General features: G+C 47.6%; 1 protein-coding gene across 1 annotated transcript in view; it reads right to left on the reverse strand.

The window, feature by feature from the left end:
- Nucleotides 1–25,976, reverse strand: part of MAML3 (mastermind like transcriptional coactivator 3) — a 73,206-nt gene that overhangs the window by 13,525 nt on the left and 33,705 nt on the right.

Here is a 25,976-nt window from a genome sequence, read left to right on the forward strand (position 1 = left end):
CGTTGGGACAAATGGGGTCAGGGAGTGCATATGCTCATAGTACCGCTGCATTATCCTTATCAGTATTTCCTGGCACTGCTTGATTTGCAAGTGAACAACCCACACAGCCCAACTGTTCCTTTTGCACACCGCTCTCTGTCTCATTCACAGCATGCCCACATGGCAGGAAGATCACATCCCATAAGGGCCTCAATGAAGCAAGGACCCTTTTCAGTTCTACCTTGCTTCGCTGAATTGCTACAGGAAATGCCATGTATGTAACAAACACAGAGACAGCCCACCAGCTTTCAGTGGACTTAAGCAGATGGCTAAAAGCACCAAAACAGACACATGGATACTTGTGATGACCTGTACAAATTCATGCATGAATTCCAGGATCGTCTCCTGTCAGACACCAACACAGAAAGCTGGAGTAACTCTCATCCCTGGATACATGGGTACTTGTCCGTGTAGCTTATCTCTAAAATCAAGAACCCAAAGGTATCTGGCAAGACTAAAGGAAACGGTCTTCCACTGCCGCTGCCCAGCAAAGCCATGCTGTCTTTGCAGCGGTTTCAGATAACTCACTCAAGGTGGCTGGGATGGCATGCCAGTCCTGGGACATTATGAGCTACTTCTTTCAGCATCCTTGAACCAAGGCTGCCCATCACCCAGTTCCAGCACTGAAACCCCGCTCATTTCTCCTCCAGCTTGGACACAGCCTGTGTGTTTCCATTAACCACCCAGTCTTTGTTTTGACATCCAGTCTCACCAGCCCTAGTAAGAACTGACAAATAATTCTCATTCGGGCAGTGCCTAGGCAGTCTTCAGCCATAACACGCTCTTCACTGCATGGTTCCTGCCTTCTCTCCAGGGTCTCCTTTATTTATACAGCTCAGGAAAACTCCACTCCAGAATTAATTTCTTTTGCAAGGCCTGACTCAGCTTGGCTTTAGGCAGTCCCCAGACTTCTAGATCTCTAAGGAATGGCTTCCTTTACTGAGGAAGTCCTTATTCACTCCTCCTGAGGCCTTCTGAATATCCTTAATACCTCTTCCGAGACAATTACTTATTAAGCTTTAAACTTTTTTTTTTTGTTTTAAACTTCCTGTACACCATGAATGCTTTTTCCCCTCCTCGATTCCGTCATGTTCCTAATGCTTACTCATGTTTGCCAGCCCTCACCACCGCAATCCCAGCTGCCTTTTTGCAGCCTTTGACTCACTCCTCAAGCCTTGCCTTCTGCCATCGCTGAAAAGTCACATCTCTGCTCAGGGCTGTGCTGATTTCTCCCATGAGAAACTCCACAAAGCAAGATAGTATCTCCCTCACTCCCCTCTGCTTGCTCTCCCTTGCCTCCTGCCCAGCTCTCCCTCCCAACTGTGGCCCCACTGCTTGTCCTGAAGACCTCGCTGTGTCCTGTTTTCTTATCTCCCCTAATCCCATCTGCCACCTCTTCCTTCAGATCTCTCCCTCTGCCTTCTTCCCTTCACCATATAAGCATGCTTTAAAAAAAATAATCTAAGCAATCCTTGACTCCAAGCGCCTCTCCAGCCTCTACCCTATCCCTCCTCTCACTGTCATCTCTAAGCCTATTGAATGTGCTGCCTATGATTTATATGACTTGGACTTAGCCTCCATCTCCAGCACAGATTCTTTTCCAAACAGGCTTTTGCTTCTTGCCTGTCACAGAAACCAGTATCACAGAGTCCCTAATAGCCTTTATCTTGTGGAGCTCGGTGCTGTATTTCTCCATGGCTGCCTGTCAGCTCCTAGCACAGCTGACCAAACCCTACCTGATGTCTTCTCTCTCCCCAGTGCTCTCACTTGCCTCCAGCACCTTTAGTTGCCCACTCCATGTTTCTTGTACTATCCAGTCACTGCTCAGCCCTGCACACTTCTGCAACCTCAGTCCTCTTTTCTCTCCCCCTTGTCACATCTCTGAGTAAGCTCTCCGTACAAGTCCAAGGACTCCCTCTATGCTGGCAGCTCACAGGCCTTTTCCTATCTGACCTGACTAAATTCATACCTGCCTCTGGATCACCTTGTGGGTACCCGTCAGTTTGAAGCAGGCTCCAATCCTCCATTACTTGCCTGTGATTTGGTCCGTAACCTGGTCATGATCTTTGCCTCAGACCTCCATGCTAAACCCCACAGTCAGGCTCGCACCCCCTCACACTGCGATGGTCGCAATCTCACCCTGCCTGCAGGCAGCTGGGGTGATGCTGCCCAAGCCACGTTCTTCACCTATTGTCCTAACTGTGCCATCTCTCCCTTGCCAGCCTGGTTTCCTTTCCTTTACCAATTTCAGCTCCCTCCCTTCCTTTCAAACCCAAATGCAGAATATCCTGCCTCACATACCGTCTCTTGTTCACTGCTGAGTGTTGAAGCCCACCCCATCATGACCAGCTCTTTTCTACTTGTTATATTTTAGACACAAGTGCCTTCATGCTTTCCTCCCTGTAGGACTGCATTTCTGGGAGGATACTCTCCAAATCATGCAAATCTGACCGTGACCTCTGGCCCCAGTGCAGTCAGATATGTAGGAGTCTGTGGAAGTTCCTGTCTCCATGATGCCCAGCAGCAGCCTCTGCTGTTTCCTTGCACTCCCTGGTGTGTTTGTCTCCCGCATTATCTCTTATCTCACTCTTAGGTTGGAAGTACTCGGGGGGAAGGAAATATATTTACATCCTGCGCTGCAGGGAGCCCCACACAATAGGGCTCCTGGGCTGCGACTCAGGGGTGCCACCCAGCACAGCAATTTACAAGTACAGCTTCACATCTGTGCGTGGCTAAGGATACTGTTTTATATTCTGTAGATGTGAAATTTTGCCGTTCTCAATGTGCCCTTGCTCTACTTCTTCTCCTTTTAAAGGGTGCAATATTAGGATGAGATATTGTATGCTGAAAAAGTCAGGAAATGCTAAGCTACAGTTCCCACGGCAATTGTAACTCAGGCTCATATGGCAAGGCACAAAGGTTATCACCGTACGCAGCAACGGAGGATGCTGAACTCCTGCAAAGTGACCAAATTATCGCTGTGGCAGACACCAGGTCTTTGAACTTCTGGGCAGGTGGAGTCTTAAGACATTTACAGGGGTTTTAGCACTTCATTCTAGAAAGCTGAAGTCCATCAACTTACAAATAAAAGTCAAAATTATGTTGTATAGTGAGCAGCCAGTCCCAGCAGCAGTGTGTAATTCTCTTTGCAGAAACACCACTAATGGCAACAAGAAATATTTCCATTACTTTATGAGCTCTGGTAGCTGTCAGCAGAGAGAGGAATCTGCCGATCAGAGAAATCTGGGAAGACATCAGTGTGTCAGAACAAGTGAAAAGACTTGACACAGAGGGCACATTTTTGTTGAGCAATTTGCATTAGCACTTCTGGACAAATTCTACATTTCACATGCAATTCACAAACCAACAGCAGCAGTGCTAATTGGTGCAGTTGCCACTCAAATGCGGTGCCTTGTTTGAGCTATCACTAACGCGAATGAAGACTACAGACTTTTTTGAAAAAAATGCAGCAATTATTTTGCAGGCTTTGGGGGGTCCCCCTGCCCCGACTTTCATCCTTGTAATTTTATTATCAATATACCTTAAAATAAAAAGGAACGGAATGGCAAACCTCTGAAAAGATCAGCTGAAGTTATTAAGAAAAAACTGCCCAATACCGATGCTCTTCATTGCTACAATGGTTGGCCCTCTCACCACGCTGCATCTGACTGTGTCGCAGGGTGCCACAGATAAATGTTGATCTGTAAAGCCAGAAGTAAGTGGCAGAGTACTGGTGACTCTGAAAGTTCCAGGCACCAAACCAAGGCTGTGCTCTGCACGTATCTCAAACGCTGATGGGGTAACAGAATCTCTCTGCTTCCTCTCAGGTGGTAATTGAAGTTATTTAACTTGAAACAAGGCAGACCTCTCATCCATCATTCTTTATCTTTTGTAAAATCAAGTATCCTGAGAAAAGGAGAGCGCTTCCACACTGCAGCTTTCTATTACCAGCTCTCTAAATGCTCAGGCAGCTGCAGCTCAGCTGAAGGAAGGTTTGCCCAATTCCTTTTCATAAAGTTGGACAGCTATTTTTATACCTTATTTCCTTTAGGTTCCCACAGTGCAAAATCCAAGGAGCTAATGGGATTGGCAGGCACATAGATTATTGGTGACCTCCTCTACTCCAGCATTCTTACTATATTTTTTGTAACGCACAGTGAGAAAGGGAGAAACCTACAATTACAAATCTGTCAAGCCAGCTCTGATACCTTTATGTTCAAATGCCTTAGGAGAGACCAAGGTACAATTGCTAGACAGGGAACAGAACCAAACAAAACCCTATATAGATATACATCTAGATCTAAATAAATCTAAATCTGAAAGACTGGTTTCCTAATGCAGTAATTAGGTTGTTTCTCTGCAGTGCCACGCTGTGGGCTCTGCCACCCGTCACCCAGCAGTGTTCTGCTCCCCCAGCCCCACTCCCAGGAAGGAGCAGAGGCGTGAAAGGACACATCACCACAGCTACTTGGCACATCAGGAGCTCCTGTGTTCAAAATCTGGTCCAGACAGCTGATCCCTCAACCCCTTCTCAGAGAAAAGCAAGCAGTGCCTACGTGAAGCCACGGGCTGTGCTTTCTGGTGGCAGAGCAAGGCTCCAATGTGCCAACGCATGATATGGCTGTCAGCTGTGATTCTACAAAAAGTACAGAAGATATCTTTTGGACCTCTTAATAGTTTTTTTTTTTCCTGACTGAGAAGTTGGCAGTTCCCCACCTGCTTGAGTATAATTCACTGCAAAACATCAAACAGATGCATTCAGTCCTTTGCAGACATATCATTACCTTGTGTGTTGTTCACATAATGCACATCTGTAGCCCATTGGCAGTACACCTAGTTAATGTGTGGGAGACTCCTAGGTTCAAAGCCTCCAGTGTTTCTTTTGTTCTCTAATGAATCCTTCTTTTGTTTGGCTCCCCCTCCCCTTAGGTTGTAGCTGTAATTCTGTCATTAGCATCTTAAAACTCTTTTCCTCTAAAGACACCTACAACACTACAATAAGCAGGGAACATCCTAGGAAGCACCCAATGAATCACGATTCTTACCTAAGACGAGTTTAACAGGTCTGGGTCATCAAAGCCAGCAGCACGTAGCTTACTTAGCAAACTCAGTAATCGAATATGCCCCTAAAAACCAGGAGAGGAGGGATCACAGCTGGCAAGCTAGGTTGGTAAAGTTCAAACAAGAGACGCATTCACGGTCACTAAGAGTGTCACAATTTGGACGAGTCTCTGCAGACCTGTGCCTGCTTCTCAGGGTCTAACAATTAAAGCATTTGTGCCCTTCCATGAAGGCACACGGAAAATGCTGAGCTGTTTCCTTTGCGTGGAAACATTTTGTTGAGTTTTAACCTGACTTCAATCTAATGATGCCAAACTTGATTTCCTAGATAAGATGCACGAGAACATGTAACTCTGAGGTACCTACTAATCCCGACTTGTGGTGCGCTCAGTGGCCTCATTCCAATTCTTTCCAAAGCTGCCAGACCTCTTCTCTGAAACAGCTTAGAGACTGCGAGAGAGCCAGGGTGTGTGATCTGGGGAATTTCCTCTGTGGGAAATGCAGAGCCAAAGCAGGAAGGCCACGCCACTGGCAGAAGTGTCAGGGCTCCCACGTACTGTGTGTCTTACACACTGTGGACATCTCTGGCAGCTTAACTGCATGCTTACGTGTCCATGCACCATCATCTGCATGCCTCTGCACTCCAATAAGTGAGCTCAGCTTCACAAAGAAGCTTGTGATTCTTAGCCAGTACGGTGATATGAGTCTAACTTTGCCAAACAGCTTCAACTTGTAAGAGAAGCAGAAGATTTCAGCATTTACTTTGTCACCACCAAAATAAAATGAATTTAAAAAAATCAAAACAGCTCCTTAACAGGCACAACATGTTAGCAACGTGCATTGTTGTCCCATATTCATCAATTAGCATCATTATCTTTACTTAACTGTAAGTGGCATGTTTCCTTTGCTGGCTTCCTTCCAATTAATCTGTGACTGAGCTGAGGTAGCACGCTGCCTCAGTGCTTGTGATGAGACATTCCTCTCTTCAAAAACACAAATGCACCACCACCTGAAAAATGATGTCATTTTTTGTGGCTTTTCAGTTACACTCAAGGCAGAGCCCCAAGCCCTGAAGCTTGGCCTCTGACTGCTCCCACCTTCCTGCTTCTGCTCCCCACAGCAGTGTGGGCACCCCACTGCACAGCGGCTGCAAGGGGCAGCAACAGCCCAGGGCAGCATGCCCTGTAACCAGTGCCTTTCTGTAAACCAAGCAGCACCACGCTCACACAGATCGACAACAACACGCAGCTGCAGAAGAGGAAGGCCTGCTGCACTTTCAGCAGGTGCTCAGCAGAGGCGTGTTTGCTCACAAGAGGAAATGACCCAGGATTTATAATGGCAAAAGCAAGTACACAAGCTGAAAGACTAATCAGCACATTCCCTAGACTCAAAATATCTTCTTATTGTCTGAAAATACATCTTATATCTTAGGTGAAATGAAGAGGAGTGGACAGACTGTTAATAGCCACATTACAATAAAACCACCTCTAAAAATTCAGAAACCAAAGACATTCCTGTTGCCAAGGTTGTGCTTGAAAGCAATCCGCTATTGTGGCTCTCATTTATATGTTTTCACCATGTTTCCCCCGCACTAATCTTAGACAGCTTCAAAATTAATTTCTTCTTTCTCAAAGGCTGTGGCCAAGCTGGCTGGTCTCAGGCAACAAGCTACTGCATTTTCCTGAAGCCAAAAATCACTGCCTTACAGGACAAAAATCTTCACCCACCGTAGACTCAGTAGTCACAGCTCAGTGCAAAGTACAGAGCTGCAGCTGCAGTCTTCGCATCTTTTCCAGGGGAATGCAAGTAATATTAGTGCAAAGAGAGACCTAAAGGTATTTAAATTCCAAAACCAAACTTAATTGCTTAATTGAACAAGGTTACATCTCCTCGAGAATAAGTCAAGCCGTTCAGCAGTGGAAAAAACTCATGTTGACACTGCCCTTGTTTATTTGGCCGTGTGTCAGCCCAAGAGGGTATATTTAGCTTTTGTGTGCTTGCAGGACTGCATCTTGCAGCTCAACAGGAAATCTCTGGAGTCAAAGCTAAAGATATCACTGCACGCTCGGAAATTTACAGCCAGCTGTAAAAGTGGAGCTGTGGTGGTCGGAGTGCTCAACAGCCTTCTTTCAGACAAGCGAGGAGGCTGAATTAAGCACTCCACTGTGTTGAGAGCTGGGCAGGCAGGGTGCACCCGACGAGCTAAACATAGCAACAGGGGCGGTCTTCTCTTCCTCGGATAATGCTGGATTGATCCGTCCCGTTCCCATTCCCTAACTGGTTGGAGTGGGAGAGCTGGGGCATGCATACATGTGGAGCTACCGAAGGAGCGCAGGCACCTCCTCCTCCTCTGAAGCTTTAGGAAACGTTAGCAGTTATCAGACTCATCTCAAAAAAGAGATAAATCATAGAAGAGAATGCACAGGTTTTCGTTTTTGTTAAAAAAAAAAACCTCGATGGGGGGTTGTGGTGCCAGACCTAGGGAGTGTGAACAGAGAGAGAATCCTCAGGATGTGCCCTCACTGCTTCTGAGCCTCTCCGCGGGCTTCACCTAGAGCAGGGTCACAGGGAAATACTCCATCAAGGGAAGAGTTGTAGGAGGTGACTTCTGAGATAGAGGTTTCAGTGCTCCTTAAAATAGGCCAAAATTCACCACCCTGCAAAGACATAGTGAAGGGCAAGGCCTCAGGGCAAACTGCGGTCCCTGCGCTTGGTGGCCTCACCCTGTGAGCCCTGCAAGGCACTGCACGAAGTGCTGTACTTTGTTAGCCCTGTGGTGTGCCAAAGGATCAGGCCCGCCAATTTCAGCAAAGCAAGGCAGGAACATGACCCAAGGCCGCTCTCTACTAAGAGAAAGAAGAAACAGGATGCAAAGCCAGCTCTTGTTTTCTGTTAATAAGCCCTTTCTTTCGCTATCTTATCATTTTCTCTCAAGTAAGGCTAGCCGATTGTATTTATCTCAGCTTTGGGAAAGCTTCGTACGGTCCAAGTAACACGAGTAACCCAAATCACACCTCTCTTTGCTCAGCAACAGGAGAGCCATGTATGTTTATGAAACAGAATCAAAAAGGAGGAAATGTAAACAAGCGGTCCCCTCTTGGGCGAGCTCCTCAAGATACAAAGCATTCTGTCAGCAGCTGCCGAAGGAAGTACCACGGCCCTTTGAGTCTTGCACGCTGATACCAAAAAAAGCAACTTGGTTTATCTAAGAAAGATTAACCTGTTTTCTTGTGAGCTGATGCCATCCTGTCTACAGCTGACCGGTTCCACAAGAAGCAGCTCATTTCTTCGCCTCCAGACAGGCCATTCATGCAAGGAGAGGGCATAGAGGTATGGATTTAGCCTTAACAAAGTGTGCAGAACTTCTAGGAAGGCAATTAGTTGTAAAGACAGGATTTGGTGGTCTGAAGCATTCACAATCCCGGTTGATTCTGGACAAATTACTGCCTTGCCTCAGTAGCCCCAGCCATATTTTACTGAGTGAAACTGACACTAACACAGCACACCAGGACCTGGCGAGCTGCAGTGACAATGACGTGCTCCAAGAATTTTCTCAAAAAAAACAGAACCATCAGAATTGTATTCACTTTCTGCAAGCATCCAAACAAACTAACGGGCAAAAATCTGATTCAGAACCAAGCAAGGAAGAAAAGGAACAAATTCATGTATTCTATTTAATTCTGGCTTTCTTTCTGCCATACAGGAGAAGGCAGGCAAGCCACCTAGCCAGCGAGGAGGGATTCGCTGCAGCCCAGGCAGCACTCATTTCTCTGAACCCCGACATAAACCCTTCCCTCTTCCAGAGCTCAGTGAGACTGAGTGGCAGAGCCCCACGAATCTGTCACGGCTGTCGGGAGCTGACAGCTGTGCGCTCCCCCTTCGACAATCTGTTTCCTCTTTGTCAGGTGTAATTTGAGTGCTACACACCACCAGGCACACATTCAGCCCCTCATTACCGGCGCCCGTGTGAGGCTCGGTTGCCACTGGAAGATTTAAGGACGATGCTGAGACGGGTGCTGCAGCAGCGGGCTGCTGTAGGCTGCCAGCCGGCAGCTCTGCTCGCTGGAGGAGGCATGGTGCCTCCCGTTAGCACCGCCAGCTTACCGATGAGCTGGCTGCAGGAATCAAAGGCCAGCGGTAAAAGGGAGGCCTCTTTGCAGTGAAAAGCATGACAGATTTCTACTCTGGAGGCATTAGTCTCAAAGTGTGAATGTGTGCCAGGGTAAAAGGCTGCTCAGCAACCTTCTCTATTGGGGCAGCTCTTTGGGGTGCTGACATCTCCATAGAGCAAACCACAATCCCCAAAATGTGCTGTCCTGGCTAGGTTCAGCCCCTGGAGTCCACACAAGATGCAAAGGATGCAAAACTGCTGCTGGGATTACACTGCCTACACTTACCTCTACGTGAAGTACATGGAGCTAAAAAGGCTCTTCTCTGATAATCCCAGCATTTCAGAGTGTAGTGCCAGGAGTGCTCTCCGAGGGCACTGTTTAGTGGAGCATCACATACAACACAGAGCATGAGCAGCAGCATCACAGGAGGCAAAGACGCGGGCAATCACCCAGTCTCACAGCTGCACAGGATTGCTCCCTTGAGGACTTTTTAGCCCAACATAGAGGCATTACTGCAGTGAGAGAATCTCAGAGCACATCAATGCTCCTTAACAAACAATGAAATGCCTAGAATGAGGAGGTGATCAAGAACTTTGTGATATATGCCCATTAGCAGACAGGTCCTTCTAAAGAAAGCCTGCAGAGCCTTCTTGTTAAAAACCAATTGGATGAGTAACATTAGGAAAAAAAAAAAAAAAAAAGATACGTGTATCACTTTTCACCAGCTGCCCCCTGGCTCGATTCAGACAATTATAACTTAACTACCAGGGTTAAGCTAAAGCCTTCTACATTGTCAGGATAGGAGATGCAGAGGGACACTGTCAGCTACTTCAGACATTGAAATATCATTTACGAGAAGGGGAAGCATTCCCTGTCAGCTCTTTCTTTTGTATCTGAAAGAAGTAAGAGTACTTAGAAAGGTAAAAAGTGGTAGGTGTTTCCTACAGTAGCCTTTACCTGCAGTCTTTCATTTGCACAGCTGCTGTGAAGAGGAGCCTACTCTGGAGTAAAATAGCTTTGGCATTTGACAGCAGCAGGGGACCAGCTGCCTTCCCCACATGCCTGCTCCTGATGAGCCGGCTTCCAACAGGGCCACCTCCATACCCAAGGACAGCATGTCCCTGGATACAGGCTGAACCCTTGAAATCAAATCCCTGCATATGCATCAGTATGCTCCCTTACTTACCAGGCTCACTTGTTGCGCTCTTTGAAGCTGCCATTTGGTACAAAGAGAGAACTATAAGCTTACCTTTAACCAAAGGCAGTTACACTCAGATGTCTCTTAAACACCTCCAGGGATGGGACTCCACCCCATCCCTGGGCAGCCTGTTGCAACGCTCAACTGCCTCCATGAAGAAATTAACCCTAATGTCCATTCTAAACCTCTCCAGAACAACTTGAGACCATTAATAACACGTGTGCAGTTTGGTCAGCTCCAGATTATTCTCTGGATCCCTAAAACTTTATGAGTATAGAAACTTGCTTAAAAAAAAAATACAAGAGCTCAGACATTCAGTCACCTGACTCCAGGAATCAAAGACTTGAGACAGAAAACAAGGGACAAAATCCCAAGATCCCATTACTGCTACGCTTATACATAGCCAGAATCAGCAAGGGAGATCTTGCTGTTCAGAAGATACAGGTTTATCAGTGACGAAGCCTGGATGAAAATGTAAAGTAAACCAGTGTAGAATGGTATTTAAACTGCATTTCTGGTGTTGCCAACTGTTACAGTTGGTGTTACAGCTAGAAAGATTATCACAGTGAAAATGGGAAAAGAAACAAACAGTGTAGGAATGCTCACCTGTATCTCAAGAGCTAGGTTTGCAGGACAGACTCCACAGAGGAGGGTTCTCCAGAAAGATCCTTCCCCAGTGGCAGTCAGCTCTTAGATGGGGTCTAGAAGGAACTGCCTTCACCTGTGCTCCCACAGCTGACTCAGTCCTTCCTTAGGTGATCAATCAGCGGTTCAGGCCGTGACTCAACAGTTCCCATACACAAACATAACTAAATATTTAGTTACAATGATATTTAGTTGTGTTTATAAATGAAAGATAGGATTTGTAGTTTGATTTATACTATCTCTTAAGATATTTTTAAAAATGTTTAAGTAACTACCTGGAGCGCTGGAAGTCAGGAAATCCAATACATAGCCCACCACCAGCTGCTAACTTGCTACTGGATCCTGAACATATGCATACACTGGGGTGACACTTCCAGCGTGTTGAGATTCTCAGGACACGAATGTGCAAAGCACTGGTGCTTTTTTCATGTGCATTTCACCACACTTTCAGGGTGACATTTCTCCTTGGACGCCTGCATGAAGACCGTGCCAAAAGCAATGCATGTGCATGTACACTTTTAAAAAACAAGCTCTGGCTTACTGAAGGGAGACTGTTTGTTGTTCTTTGGATTTCAGCAAAGGCTTCTTTCCAAGGGCACAGGGAACCACCCTTCTGTCAAAAGCAAACTGCAAGCATTCCCCTCAGCCATGCACAGTCTTTGGAAATGAAAGGTCCCACACGGAAGAGCAGGGAGGACCTGAACCAAGCTCCAGGAGGAAGGTTTTCTTTCTTTTTTTTCCTTGTGCTTCTCACTTTTAAAGAGCCCCTCTTCTCTAGACTGCAGTTGTGTAGCACAGCATTTGTTCTGAACTAACGCCATCCACTCACACCTCTGCTAGTGAGGTTCACTTGGCAGCCTCCTGCCATGAACCACATTCCAGATTTCTCAGGCCTATAAGTGATCCCAAGAACAATGATTCACGAAGAAACAGCATTTGTGAGGAATTCCCCTGTTCCCACTTCTGCAAAAAAAGGGAAAGGAAAAAGTGAGGAGAAACACACTAATGCCCTCTGGGACAGCAAGGCCACAACAGCCTTCAATTCAAATCTTCTACAGGATGTTTCCTTATACTGACTGCTCTCCACTCACTCTCAGCAGCTCCTTGTTTCAGCCCTTCCCTGTTCTCCAGCGCTAACCTCCAAAGATGCATGAAGTGCTCCAGGATTGCCAGCTGCAACGCACTTCCCTTTGCCAAAGAAAGAGCTGAGCTGATTTCAGGGACACAACATGCAGTCACACACAGGGCCCTCTCCCTTTCACTGCCACTGCACTGACATCTTGTCCGCTGATCCAAACAAAATGTGTCCTGGACAAGCTAGACAGGACGAAAGCCAGCAAATCTGTCGATTTTGGGCACTGGAGAGCTCAGGAAGAATGAAGTTGGCAAATGACCCAGGAATGAGTAACCAGTGCTGTCACATCTTCACCTTCACCAAAAAGACCTTGCACAAAACCTCCACTTACATCATTTTGTGTAGGTTTTTGAAGCTTAGCATTTTTCAATCTCCTGTACCAGCAGCTAACATATTTCTCTGTAGAAATTGATTTTCCCAGAAGAGAACATTTCAAAACTCAGGGTGCCTGAGGGACGGGACAGCTCAAAGCCTTGCTTACACCACGGTGCCACCTCTGACCTGCCAACTTTGAAAGAAAGTATCTCTAATTACTTGTGTCTGTGCACATCTCTAAGCACAGGCTGGGTGCTGGGACTTTTCAGTCAGTACATGGCTCAGGAACAAACCCACGCAACACTGCAGGCAGGCTGAGGCTACCAAAATGTGTAGCAGCCAGAGCAGTTATGAAGAATAAACAACAACATTTATTTACAGATCCACATACCTCCTGGTTTGATTTTATTTTCATCTGCAGTGCAATCTTCCATCTCAATCCTCCGAAACATGAAGTTGTTACTTTATTTTGGGGGACAGTCTTCAAAATCATTTGATATCAAATGTCGTGCTCTTGAGTTCATTTCAACTACTGCTCCTTTGCTGTGCTAAAATAATGAATAATAAATAATGGTGGCAGCACCAGCAATAGCAGCAGCTGTGGCGAGACATCCAAAACCATTACACAATACAAAAGGAAACAAGTCATATCTATTTCTCTCTTTCTCTTGTAATTTCTTGTCCTATTTTTTACCATGGATTTTACTGCTGTTATTGTCCTCTGTATCTTTGCTCCTTTCTTTCTTGCCACCAAGGAATGGGAGATTCCTAAAAGGTATGTGGATTTCACAACGCCAGTCTTTTGCTCATTTTAGGTACTGACTGCTACTGGAATACATAAATTAAATCCTAACAACCAGGTAAGTAGAAGACGCCCTCACCAACTTTTGCTCTTATTTTTCCGTAGATCTTACTTCTTTCGAGCCCATCCTGGAGAGGGTTGGTAAATTTCTACTCAGATAAACGTTATCCAGCATACTAACACCACCGGACACCAGTTTAGTTCGTTATTCTTCGCCCTATCACTTCTGATGTTGCTGAACTGAATACCACAAGAAAAACAGTGCCTGAAGGATGAATGCACGCAAGACCACCCGATTCCTCCTTCAGCATCCCCAGCCTGCTGACAAGCTGCTTTTCCTCGGCTGCTCTTTAGGAAGGCAGGAAGTTAGCACTATGGTGTGCTCTGGCTGACTCATCCCATGCACCGCAGTACAATCGCGCAGCTCCAACCAAGCCAACAAAAACCCTGCATACGTGCATGCTGTAGCTCTGAGAGAGAATCGCAGCCTGCAAAGGCAAGACAGAACACTTAATCAGTCTGAAAACATTGGTGAAAGAGAAAAGGAAACCATAAGAAAGTTTTATCTGTCTGAGATCAGAGGCGGCTCCCGCCCTGAAACGCATCTATCTGTTTGCCCCTCTTCAAATTTGGCTTGAAAAGTGAGTTTGAAGAGAATGCCTCAGCGGGGGCTTCCAGTGACTGAAATGGTAAATTTGTTTCTGTCATACACGATGCAGCGACAGCTCTGTGATCTATGCTCCAGGTCGATTACGGGATCTTTGTTCCCAAAAACAGCCACAGTAAGTAGCACTACAAAGGCTGTGAGCTCACAAGGAAAATGGGTGATTTGCTTTGACCACCAAATGGGTGCCACTTGTGGCAATAAGAAGGCAACACGCAATCTTGTTGGCTGGGAAACAGTGACATTATTTCTAAACTAGTGCCACGCAAAGTGTTTTCACAGACAGGCACAAGCTGAATGTAGCATTTAATTTAAATACAGGGACAGGGTTTTACCCTTTTGAGACTTCTTTTCCCTGGGGAATTACCATATCAACTGCATAAGATTCATCACAACAGGTTCCTGTTTTCAGGGAAAAAATAATAGTTTTGCCAAACACTTGGGAAGCAGAGTGCTTATAAAACGCCAGACATCTTCCAACTTCCAGCAAAAATGTTTCTTATTTTTCAAGAGGAGACACTAATTTCTATGGTAGAAAACCCATGTAATCAATACTCAACACCAGTTTTTGTCCAGTGACTCTTCTATAGGCAACCTTCTGGCTCTGCTGATGGCTCACCGTTTATCTTAACAGATCACTGTATACGAAACCAACCAAATAAAATACCCCTACACAAACTAAGCGGCATGCACTAACCATTTCTAGAAGGCCAACTCCAAAGTTTCTTTGCAAAAGTTGATTTGCGACAGAAGTGGAAATGCTCTGTTACAATTCATGACTAGCATAAATTCTGTTTTTTGTAAAGGTTACTACGCAAATGTTCTCATTAAATCTCATTTAAAGTTACACCAACCAAAAAAAACCAGCCAAGAATAAGGAAGAAGTCAGAAGAAAGCATCAGTAATCGATGGTCTGCTAAGAGACAATGCTTGCAGTATTAATGCTGAGGATCCTGTTTTCTGCCTCTAGACAGCTAACAAGTTTCTTCATGCAACCCGGTTGAGAACAAGAGCAAAAACTAAGGGAGTTCAAAGAGGGATTCCTTTGAAAGAGAAATTATTTGGGAACTGCCTATTTTACAACGTTAGTCGTCTGGAATTGAGTTACGGTATTGGTAACTCACCTATGCAAGCCAATGAAAACATGTTTCAGTGCCCCTTATTCTCCCATTAGTTTCTCCCTACTGATGTGTTTGTGTCAAAGTAAAGCAAAATAATGCTCCTAAACTTGATTTTTTTAAACCATGGAGCTAGGGAGCTTGTCCAAGGGCACCCTGTTTATCAGATACCTGTTTATAAGAGAAGAAGGGAGGAAGGGAGGAAGGAAGGAAGGAAGGAAAGAAAGAAAGAAAAGAAGAAAAAGAAAGAAAAACGTAGTGTGCTTATGCAATAGGAAGCAAAAAGCCAGTTGTTCAGGGCAGACCTGGCACTTCTCTGGTGGTGTAGCTCTGCAATTAACATGACCAAATGTCAACTCACACTCCCTGAGCCCACACCTGAACCAATCTAGTGGCAACTGTCCCTGATGAGGGGATGGTTCTTAAATCCAAGTTTCTGCAGCAGCTGATGGGTGTGCAGGGCAGCAAGATGGTAGGATCTGCCCGCATCATTGCACTCCAGGTTTGCAGCCCAGGGACGTGCTGCAGACTCACTCACAGAGTGAGTGCAGCAGCCTGGGCTTCCTCCTGCCTGCAGCAGGGGTCTGTACAAACCACCTGCATCCTCGTTTGCAGCCAGACTCTGCTTTCCACAGCTTAATGCCCACACCCCTCCCTCCTAGCTTTCCACTTTGGGACATCCCAAATTGACAGGCATCTTTGGAACCAGCACAGAGGGGAGCAGGCTCTCAGCTGCCATGAGCTACAATAGCCGGGGAGTGTTTGTCAGGGTGGCTGGTGGCAGACCTCTATATAACTGGAAGTGAATGGGGTTTCTGTGCGTCTTTCATGCCATTGTGCAGAGCTGAAGTGAGGGACAATGAGAATGGAAACATTTTGCCTGTTGTTGACATCTAACTGCCTCCTGGAAGATACAGTCTCCACCAGACAGATGGCTAATTTCTTTACCCTAACCTCCTCCCACGGCACTCCAGCGTTAGTGCAATGGTCTGCCCCTGGAGTGCAACCCTAATTGCTGTCAAACGTTCACAGACAAAAGTGGTGCCTACATATCATTCATGCAAGTGTTGTTACCGGGCTGTGAATTAAGCCGCAGAAGCCACTTGTCAATTGACTCCAACGTGAGCCGTTTTGCTCAGACACTGGCTCCCATTTTAAAGGATCAAGGCTGACAATATTTATTGCAGGGCAGGTAGGGAGCGCTGGCACTGGAAGATGTGGCATTTTCCTCTGGAGAACCCTTGGCCGCGCGGCCTCCAGCAGGCTGACAAAGGACGCGGGCTGCTCTCCCCCCGTTGCTGAGAAACCCTCCCACTGAAGAAAAACCTTCGTTTTCCTTTGTCCTCACAGCCGAGCGGCAGTTTGCTGTGAAGCCAGTGCCGAGCACAGAGCTCCTCATTTGTCTTGTTCACACATGAGACATATTTTGGGACCGACTAACTTCTTGCTTCCTGGAGACGCTGCTGCCATTGAATAGACAGGTAATACTAATGGCCAGACGGTGACAGTCAGCCACCGGTAGGCTGATTGGATGCACATTCATCTTCAAATTATGTTGTGTGACAGCACAGGCTGCTGAACACCATTTTAACATGCAGAGTAACTCCTCAGGAGGCTCTTCATTATGCATTCGGTGGGCTATTTTCAGACTAAACAGCATGTCAGTGGCTGTGTTTATCCCTTTCCACCTGGGCAGAGGAAACAGTTCAATGTCCCTCCAGAGAATTAATACATATTACAACCCACACGTCGATTCTCCTCAACCGACAAGACCGGCCAGACGCATTATGCCTTCCCAGAAAATACTGAAGTCCCGACAATGAGGGATGGCCGGGGGACGAAACATGTTCAAGCAGCAACCCTCAGCTCCACATGACCGAACCTCCACGGGCGTGAACATGAAAGCAGACCTGCAGGACAGCAAACAGCACACTTCTGGCCCACGAATGGCATCCCAAGGCCTCGTGCTGGGCCCCCCGCAGCCGCTGGATGAAGCGCATCTGCAGCAGTCTGGGAGCTGGAGCCGCTCGCAGGCGATGTACGGCATGGGGCAGGCAGCAGCTGTGCGGAGGCCCAGGGGGGCCTTCCTTCTCCTCCTGTCTCTTTCCCAGCGTGATTTACTTCCCCTTGCTGAGAATACTTCATCTCCTGCTCTTTTACAAATTCGGCTGCTGGTTTCCTGGGAATGGAGTCGTGCCCGTAGCTCCACAGCAGCGACTGAAGCGTGTAAAAACTGGCATTATACCTCTCCTCCCTTTAACCCACCCAGGCCCAATGCTACTAACTAAATGCAGACGCATGACCTGTCATTCTGGAGGTCCCTCAGCAGAAAGCCTTGAGAACCTCTAGGAGGGGATGCCTGTGGTCAGCCTCACCCCACACTCACCTAGCGCGGGATGCTGGCCCCCCCGCCCTGCTCTCACCCACGGCGGTTATTGGTGGGCAGCAAGGGGAAGATCTGTATGCTCAGCGAGGGGCAGTGGTGTTCACCAGGTCAGAACTCCCCTCACTGCGTGCAAAACACACACCGAATCTGAAATGAAAGCCTGTTTATTAAAATCGACATTTCTCTGGTGCCTGCCCAGCTGATTAGAAGTAACAGCTGTGAAGCCGGCAGTGAAGAGGCCTGATCTCCCAGAAGCTGCAAAAGCACTTTATATCCTGCTTCATTACTGACTTAACAGCCACGGGAAAAGATTTAGAGCCAAGTCCCTGCAGCCAGCGAGGGCTGACCTACTCGGCAGCACCTGTGATGCCAGCTGCCCGCACGGGACAGGGCTGTACCAGCAGCCCGAGCTGGGGGGCACCTGCCAAGGAGGGAGGTGTGGCAAGCAGCTCCTCCAGGTGGAGCAGTTCTTTCTAACAATGACAGCAGAGCTCATCCGGGGTGGCTTTCTGTGGCAGAGGGATATTGAATTCATTACACTGCAGGGAAAAACTGAGAGGTTAATAAAAAATGGCAGCAGGTGCATCTAATAAGATTACAAGGTCCCCCTGGGATGTACTTGAAGGGCGGTTTCACTGTGTATTTTGAATCATGCTATACTGTTGAAATCAACAGGATTCTAGTTGGAAAAGGCGAGCTAATTGGGAATTCGTGATTATTCAGGTATAAGATACAATGTGGCCAGAGATGTGCTGAAATACAGTCTGCTTGATCTAAGTGAGGAAGCACAAAGTGAATGCAGCTCATGAGCACAAATGCATGAGACCAGAGTGTGGAAGTATACCTTACTGAGATTTCTGTGCTGTCATTAAAAAGACATTCCAGGGAAATAGGATGAAATATATTGTGCTAAAATACCATCGAGATTCAGAATCTTTCTGCTTTAATATCTCACAGAGCCTCAGAGGAGGGGCTAGAACTGCCAGTATATCATTGTGAACTAACCAAGCTGTTCTCAAATCCTTAGCTTATAGATGACCTTATACAGCGAAGTGAAAGAAGCCTCAAACTTTATTTTAAGTATATTTTTTTAAGCATATTTTTAAAAAAATTAGAAACTGTAATTCTGCCATAGTCCATCTAAGCAGCACCTGTACAACCACCTTTCAGACGTGCTCATAAGGCAGAACTGACAGCCTGAACCGAGGAGATGCTCTGAAGGACCCACACGACCCTTCAAATAAATCTCTGCATTTCTATTTGAGCCAATCAATCTGGCTCCCTAAGTGTCAGCTGGTAACGCACACACACACATCCGTCAACATCCAAGCGTGCAGTCACAGGGTAAGCTGTATTCACAGCTGGAAACTTAGCAATTGCTTACGTTTATCTAAAAGATAACCCTGGATTATGCATTTCACACAGCAGAGGTTAAAAATGAGACTGGGCTTTAGTTTAATGCCAGTACAACGTCTCTGTCTGACCCCACGAACACATAAATGTTATCTGCAGTAATATTTCCTCTCTTTTATTCATTCTGCACTGTCCAGGAAAATCAGGGAGCCCTCTCCCTGCAGCTGGAACTTACCTATTACAGACTCTCCTCAGAGCCAAAAGGAGTCAGCTTTTACTACCAGAAACTACTCTGTTCTCTGTGGGAGGCTTCCAGCTTCTGCCTAGGAGCATAAAGTTGCTCACCTTCTTATCATTACACCAGCTTGCATACCAGCAACTGTTGTTAATGTCTATGTAGGTAGCTAAGCACCCTATGGGATGCCACTAGCCCTTTTTTTCCTGTAAGGCTCAGGAAGGGAAAGAAAAAAAGATGGCAGCAAAGTAGACATTTCAAATAGCAAATGTTGAAAAAAACATGTTTCTCAAACAAACCCCACCTGCACCATCACAAAAAGCCCATAATGTCAACAGCTAACTGGTAACAGACCTCTTAATGGGTAATGGGATCTGCCTGGAAGAAGTGACTCGAGGCAAATGTGTTTCCCAGTGAGATAATAAAAAGCCTCTTCAGAGTGACAGATTTTAAGGCAAAATGGGCCAGCCTGCATGGGGCAGCTGGTCGCTGCCCTGGAGCCAAAAAAGCAAGCAAACAAGCAAGCTCTGAGGCTCTCCCATCATCTTCATGCCCAAGTTTTCTGCCTCCTCATGGAAGCCTGAGAATAGCTGCTGTTCTGCTCCTGAGGGTCCTCTCAACCCATCTGCTTTAGCAGGATGCAGCTGCACCTCAGGCTGAGATGTGAAGGAGGTGTGGTCCTGCGCCCACCCGTTAGCATATACCATCATCCATCAGTATCAAGTGGCCCAAATTCTAGCTCAGTTGAATATTTCCGCAAGGGTCAGAGGTTGCTACAGCAAGGTGGCCAATACTGTCCCCTTCTTTGTTCAATCCCTACCCCTGCACTGAGCTGTCCTGACTGCAAGGAGAGAAGAATTACACTGGAAACCACGTGATGCAGAAACCCCTGTAAGAGTTTTCTACTCCACCACATCCAAAACAAAAGGGTTAGATAGTATAAACTGCAATTTTGTACTAACCTGCTCTTCTGAACTAAAGCGGATCAGGGAACATTCACAGGAGCAGCTATGCTGGCACGCTTCTGGAACAGAGCAATGAACTCTTCCAGTAACTGCAGCACAGCCATTTGCAGCCTGAGCTCCTGCCTGCAGTCTTACTGAAAGCAGCAGGATCCAGTGACACCAAACCATCTGAACTTCTATTTCTAGTTATGATATGTAAGAGAGAGCTTAGCTTAATGTTAGATGTTGGATTGTAAAAAGGGAGTTGAAATGAGAAAAAATGTGCCTGTTCCTAATAGCTCTGAGCATACTGGACAGATAAGTCAAAGAAACCACTAACACCTTTTCTATCTTGCAGGACTTGAAGCATGAGAGGGACTAGCGCTTGACTACACGTGCTTCCCAGAAGTTATTAATCCCTGCTTCTCATTCTCAACAGAAACAAAAGCAGAAGAGGAATTATTCCCGGTACCTCAAAACATCACTGTGCACACAAAACTATCCATTACAACTGACAAGTGCACTGCTGCATTAACCCCCTTAGTGCCACTCATCTGTCCCATATATATATGCTGGAGGTAGCTATTAAAATCTGATTGAAAACTCTCTCCACCCATGCATCCATCTCAGAAGCATTTAGGAGCAAACTAGATCCCCAGTAAATTCTGCAGGAAGATACCAAGAAGATTATTTCAGAATAAAGCAATTAATGGAACAACTTTCCTATGATTCGGAAGTACTTCAAGGAGCCCCATTCAACCACATCACGGGAAAATGACAACACATTTGACTGCAACAAGAAGACGCTGACACTCATGTACTTTCCCCAGAGCTACGTCCACAAGGAACACCTCATTTAGATAAGCTGAGCAACCAGGGTCTCACACAGGATTCTGGTCCAATTTTCTGGACAGTCATCTCCATCACTTCTTCTACCAAGTGTTTCATAGCAGGAAATCATTCCTCCCCCATTGGCCCACATAGGAACAGCAGTTTTTCCACCAAGCCAGCAGCTTCCTTAGAATCAAGATCCTCTGAAATACGGTGCAGATACAAATGCTTTAATTCTGTTTTAAGGTTTTAACATCTTTGTCTTACGGGCAAGGTGCTTTTTAATTCTAGTTCATTTTTAAACAGCAGGAAATATAGTTTAATACGTTTTTCAATAGTGGTATACACAGAAAGGGAAAATAAAGGGAAGTGGGAGAATAAATGGAACTGAAAACCGAATGTTGTATCTGCAAAACAGTGTGAAGTCTTCATGCAGAGCTGATTAGCAGGAAGCAAAGTGTTTAAGAAAATGAGAAGCGTGGTATTAGGGGGAGAGCAGAATACCACTGCTAATACAAAGGCCTTCCTCCTCCCTAGCATGTCACATCCCTTCCTTCTGACCCTTGGCCCCTTACCTCTTTGTGTCTGTTTTCCTAAACGGGAAACCACAACTGCCTCCTAACTAATCATTAGGAGGCTGACCCCGTCACTAGCAGGCAACACAGCTGCTGCTGACCCCAGAGTGAGGTTGGGAGGGCACCCAGAGGCCTGCCCCACTGTCCCACTGTGCAGGGAGTGTGCTGACATGCTTGTGCTTCCCTGCACCATGCCAGCTCTACCTTTGGCTTGCTGACGTGATTTCTCAAGTGCTGATGGATGAAGCCAGGGCTGTGCCCATCCCAACTTTTTAGAGAGCAGGGGGTGCCTGTGGAGCAGACGATGGACAAACCAGGAAGAAAGGATTCTGACGGTTGTTATACCCTGCACTGGGCCCGGCCTTGCAACACCCAGGAGCCAGCAGCAGCACAGTGCTCGGCGTGCTCATGTCCACATCCCCCTGTCCAGCCTACAGGGCAGAGGTGAGAAACCTTGTCTGGCTGTGCATGCCTTTGTTCCTTGGTCTTTCACGGCCGCACACAGAGAGAGGCTTAAGTGTGTGTTTAGCAGCTGGGCTTCGTGCCCACAAACAAAGCAAGGAAGGAGGCATCTGAAATGCTGGCAGAGCAGCGTGTTTGCAGTAAGGGAAAGAGGCAGTGTCAGCTGGGAAAAAGGAAAGCGGGCTTCCTCCGTGAAGAGCTGGTTGCCCAAGTAAGTGGTAAGAATCAAGCAACTCAGGCTGTGCTTCGAGATTAAAAGCTGCCACTATGAAGCAGCCCTTAAAAAGCTTTAGCTGGAGAGGCACAGGGCTAGAGCAGAACTCATAGCAAAGCACAAGCATAGGTGGAGAGCTAGCTGCACCTCGTGAGTTGGCACGTGTCAGGTCCCACAGCAGTGGCCCTGAGGCAGCCACGCAGCTCTGCCACCTATCCTGAGCATCTCAATGGCAAGCTGAGCTGCAGAGGTGGCCCCAGGAAAGGAGCTCAGCCCACAGTGGCCAGGGTGCAGAGCCAGAGGACATTCCAGACCTCCGGGTCCCCAGCCAGCAACCCCAGTCCTCCATGCCCTGCACCTTTATCCCCTTGTCCATACATGATGGTTTTCTGTTAAGCAAAATTCAGGCATTTATGCTTAGCCGTGTCTATGTCCCCTCACCACAAGGCTTACTCAGTGAGCAGTTAAGAAAGGGTCACGCAGATGGCAGCAGTGACAGATCCATGTGTGTGGCTGGTGGTGGCCCAGCCATGCTGCTTGCAGCACCGTTATTTTATCACCACTGCCTCGTGGCTACCCAGGAGGCAGCAATGGCAGCTCCGTGCTGCTGGCAGCAGCTGTTCTCCTGCACCACTGCAGCCATCAGCCGCCACCAATGCCGGGCATTCTGCCGCCCTCCCGCTCCCAGTCAGAGCGTGCGGAGTCACATGCTGACCCAGGGAGATATTAGCTAATTGAAATGGAGCCGCCAGCACGCTAAACGCTCCTCGCTTAAATCAATCGCCCGCTTCCTCTCCTCACCTCCATCTCGCTCCCTCCACCTGCCTCCATCCTTCCCGCCAGCTCCTCCTCCTCAGCCCCCCTCTCCCAAAGCCCCTAACTCCCGCAAGGTGATAAAAGCAGGACCAGTCACAAAGGGAAGGCGACAAAACCCTCCAGTTATTGACTGGTGGTGCTCCCCAGCAGGGCTGGGTGCTGCCAACGGCCGTGCGGGCGCAGCTTCTCCCCCCGCCCTGCACCAAGGCACTCGTCTTTCTCTGAGCAATTACCGCGGATGATTTATGTGGCCAGTCGAGAGGGCCTGCCAGGGTTCTTATTTCATCTCTGAGAAAAAGAACTCTGCTGGAATTTTATCAGGGAGCCTGGATTAAATTGACAGCTGCCTTTTGTTTTGTTTTTAAAGACCTTCCCTTCCGAGCACCGTGCTCCGCCCAGAACGAGCGGGGAAAACGCAGAGCCGAGCAAAGGGTAAAGCTCCTCCTGTAAGAGAAAAATCCATTTTCCACTCTCCGTATACATTTTAAGCGAGGCCATTTTTAAGGAGCTGACATCTGAGAGCGATCCCTACTCCCATCACCTCCAAGCAGCATTTTATTTCACCTGACTGCAGCCACCAAGGCAACTGATTTCCCTCCCTGGTGCAAGGCAGCCTCCAACTCCTCACCCAGCACAGCCTCACACTGCCCAGCTCACGGCAGCCTCACGCACACTGTGCCACAGCCACGGGCAGACATGGGCATGGGAGAGCACACGGACAGACAAACCGACAGGCTGCAAGGCAGGGCAGGTACAAAGCAGTGGGCTTGCTGTGTGCCATGGGGAGAGTGTGTGAAGCAACAGAGTATGTCCAGTGGTGTACAGAGTGGTGAGCAAGGCGACAGGGCAGGGCAGTGCAGTGCAGCCCAGCACCACACAGGAGCAGAGCTCACAAAGGAGAGGTGTGCCTTGCTGCGGGATTCTGCCAACCCCAAATCCTGCTACTTCCAAGGCACGAGCTGAAAGGATTTTCAACAAATGCACTGACTTGAACACAGGCTCTGCATTCTGCTTTCTTCTTGACTGGCATTCTGGTATATGCGCAGGTAGTTCTCTGCCTGCCAGATGTGCATTTGGGGGAATTAACCAACTCTATATAATAGATCTGTGTATTGCCACATAGCTGTGCTGTTAAGGGTACCAAGAGAAAAGGAAAACACTTTTTTTCCTCGCACTTTCTCCTCTCTCAGCAATAGTGTCTACTTCAAAAGAAAAGACAAATTATGGTGAGGAAGAATCCCTTTAAAACATGAAGCCCTCCAAATCCATTTGCTCCTTGCTGCTCTGCCCTCACTGGGCTTTCTCACCTGGTGCCTGCCTATTTAAGGACATCCGGCAAAACTCCTAAGGTGAAGTACATTAAAACTCATGAAAATGCTCTCACTGGAGAAGAAAGTGGCAGTGGATCCAAAATCCTCCACAGCGGGCCCCAAGATGAGTCACAGCACTTAATGCTGAATCCAACAAAGCCACACTAAGTATAGTTACTCTATGTACTACAAAATGACTACATTTTCTTGCTCGCTTCTGCCACTCTCCCACGGCCACTTCTCCCCCAAGTGAGAGCACTCCCAGCAGCCCCTGAGTCCCAGCTCCCTACCCTGACTTTGCACTCCTAGCTCTGGGCTTTCCACCTGTTCCCAGGCAAAGCTGGCACTGCAGGAGCGATACAGAAAAAGGACTGAGAGTAACTGACAGCCCAGCCCTGCTGTAGGGTTGCTGGCTGGTGCCCAGGCCTTCCCATGCCGCAAGAAAGGCGACGGGGAGGTGGCACAAGGAGCAAAGTAAGGATGGCAGTGTAATGTGGGAGTCCAGTATCACCCAGAGAAAGAGTGAACCCTGGTTGCCTTGGATGGGCTTTACTCCTCTTCTGGGTCAGTCCCCCCAGTACAAGGCTCAACAAGGCTGCCAGGCTCCCGGCCCCATGAATGGTGTGCCAGGCGGCCGAAAAAGCAGCGGGGAGGGGGAGATGAGGATAAAAATAGAGAGAAATGTTGATTGCATTGTTACTGCTTCAATTAAGCTCAGACACTTCAGCCTGATGAGTCAACAGCAATGACAAGAGGGCACAGCAAACAAAAGCAACCGCACTGCACAACGGCCTTACCCATCCCATTAGTGCAGAGGGCAGTGAAGTCCCAGAGCACTAAGTTTGGTAGCAAAAGGAGCACGAGCTCTGCTCTGGCTCACTCAGAGCGGGAATTCTGGTGGATGCCCAACACCTGCTGGGTGAGAGGGAGGACCAGAAACTGTGAAGCCCTGCAGTGGTGTGGCAGCAGCCTGTCCCTGCCAGGGTGTCCCCTTCCTGGAGCAGGAGGCAGTGGGTGGAAGGCAGGAAACAACTCCCCAGTGACCTTCAGATGATGAAATTACTGTTGTGCCTGTCTGTGTTGCCTGCCACTTAAAGAACGCTCGGAAAAGCAAGGAAGAGGAACAGTTGGTCACAACTTCAAACAGCCTGTCTCTCCACTGTCACACACCACACCCTGGGAAGCATTCACCTCTCCCTGTGAAGTGGTTTACAGCACACACACCACCAGCATTTACTGCACTGTCTGCCAGAGCTCCTCCTTTGACTATCCCCATCAAAGAGATGCTGAGGGTCACTCATTGGACTGTGTGCCACCGGCAGCAGATTCCTTGGGCTCTGCTCCCTAGGTTGGTCCACCACGTCCCCCCATTGTAACGCAATGGCCTTACACATAAAGACTTTCTTAGCTCAGTGTCTCATCTCCAGCAGTAGCCAGTTGCCAACAGTTAGGCAGAGCACAAAAAAGAACAAGAAAAAGAATACAGCAAGCCCTCCCTGGGATCCCTCCCAGCTCCCAGCAATCAGAGGATCAGGGGAACCCTCGCTGGGGGCTGCATCTGCCTAGCATGCTCACAGTCAGCTTCAAACATCTCCTTCCTGCCTTTACCCAATTCCTTTTACACTCAGTCCCTGTAACAGGGTGCAGAAGGGAATTATGCTCCTTAAGTAGGTGTTGTGTGGAAAAACAAAACAGAACAATGCTTCCCTTGGCTATAAACCTGCTGCCCACTCCTGTGTTGCTAGCATGCTCCAGGGACAC

Source organism: Meleagris gallopavo, chromosome 4 (assembly GCF_000146605.3).
Source record: "Meleagris gallopavo isolate NT-WF06-2002-E0010 breed Aviagen turkey brand Nicholas breeding stock chromosome 4, Turkey_5.1, whole genome shotgun sequence".
Classification (NCBI taxonomy): domain Eukaryota; kingdom Metazoa; phylum Chordata; class Aves; order Galliformes; family Phasianidae; genus Meleagris; species Meleagris gallopavo.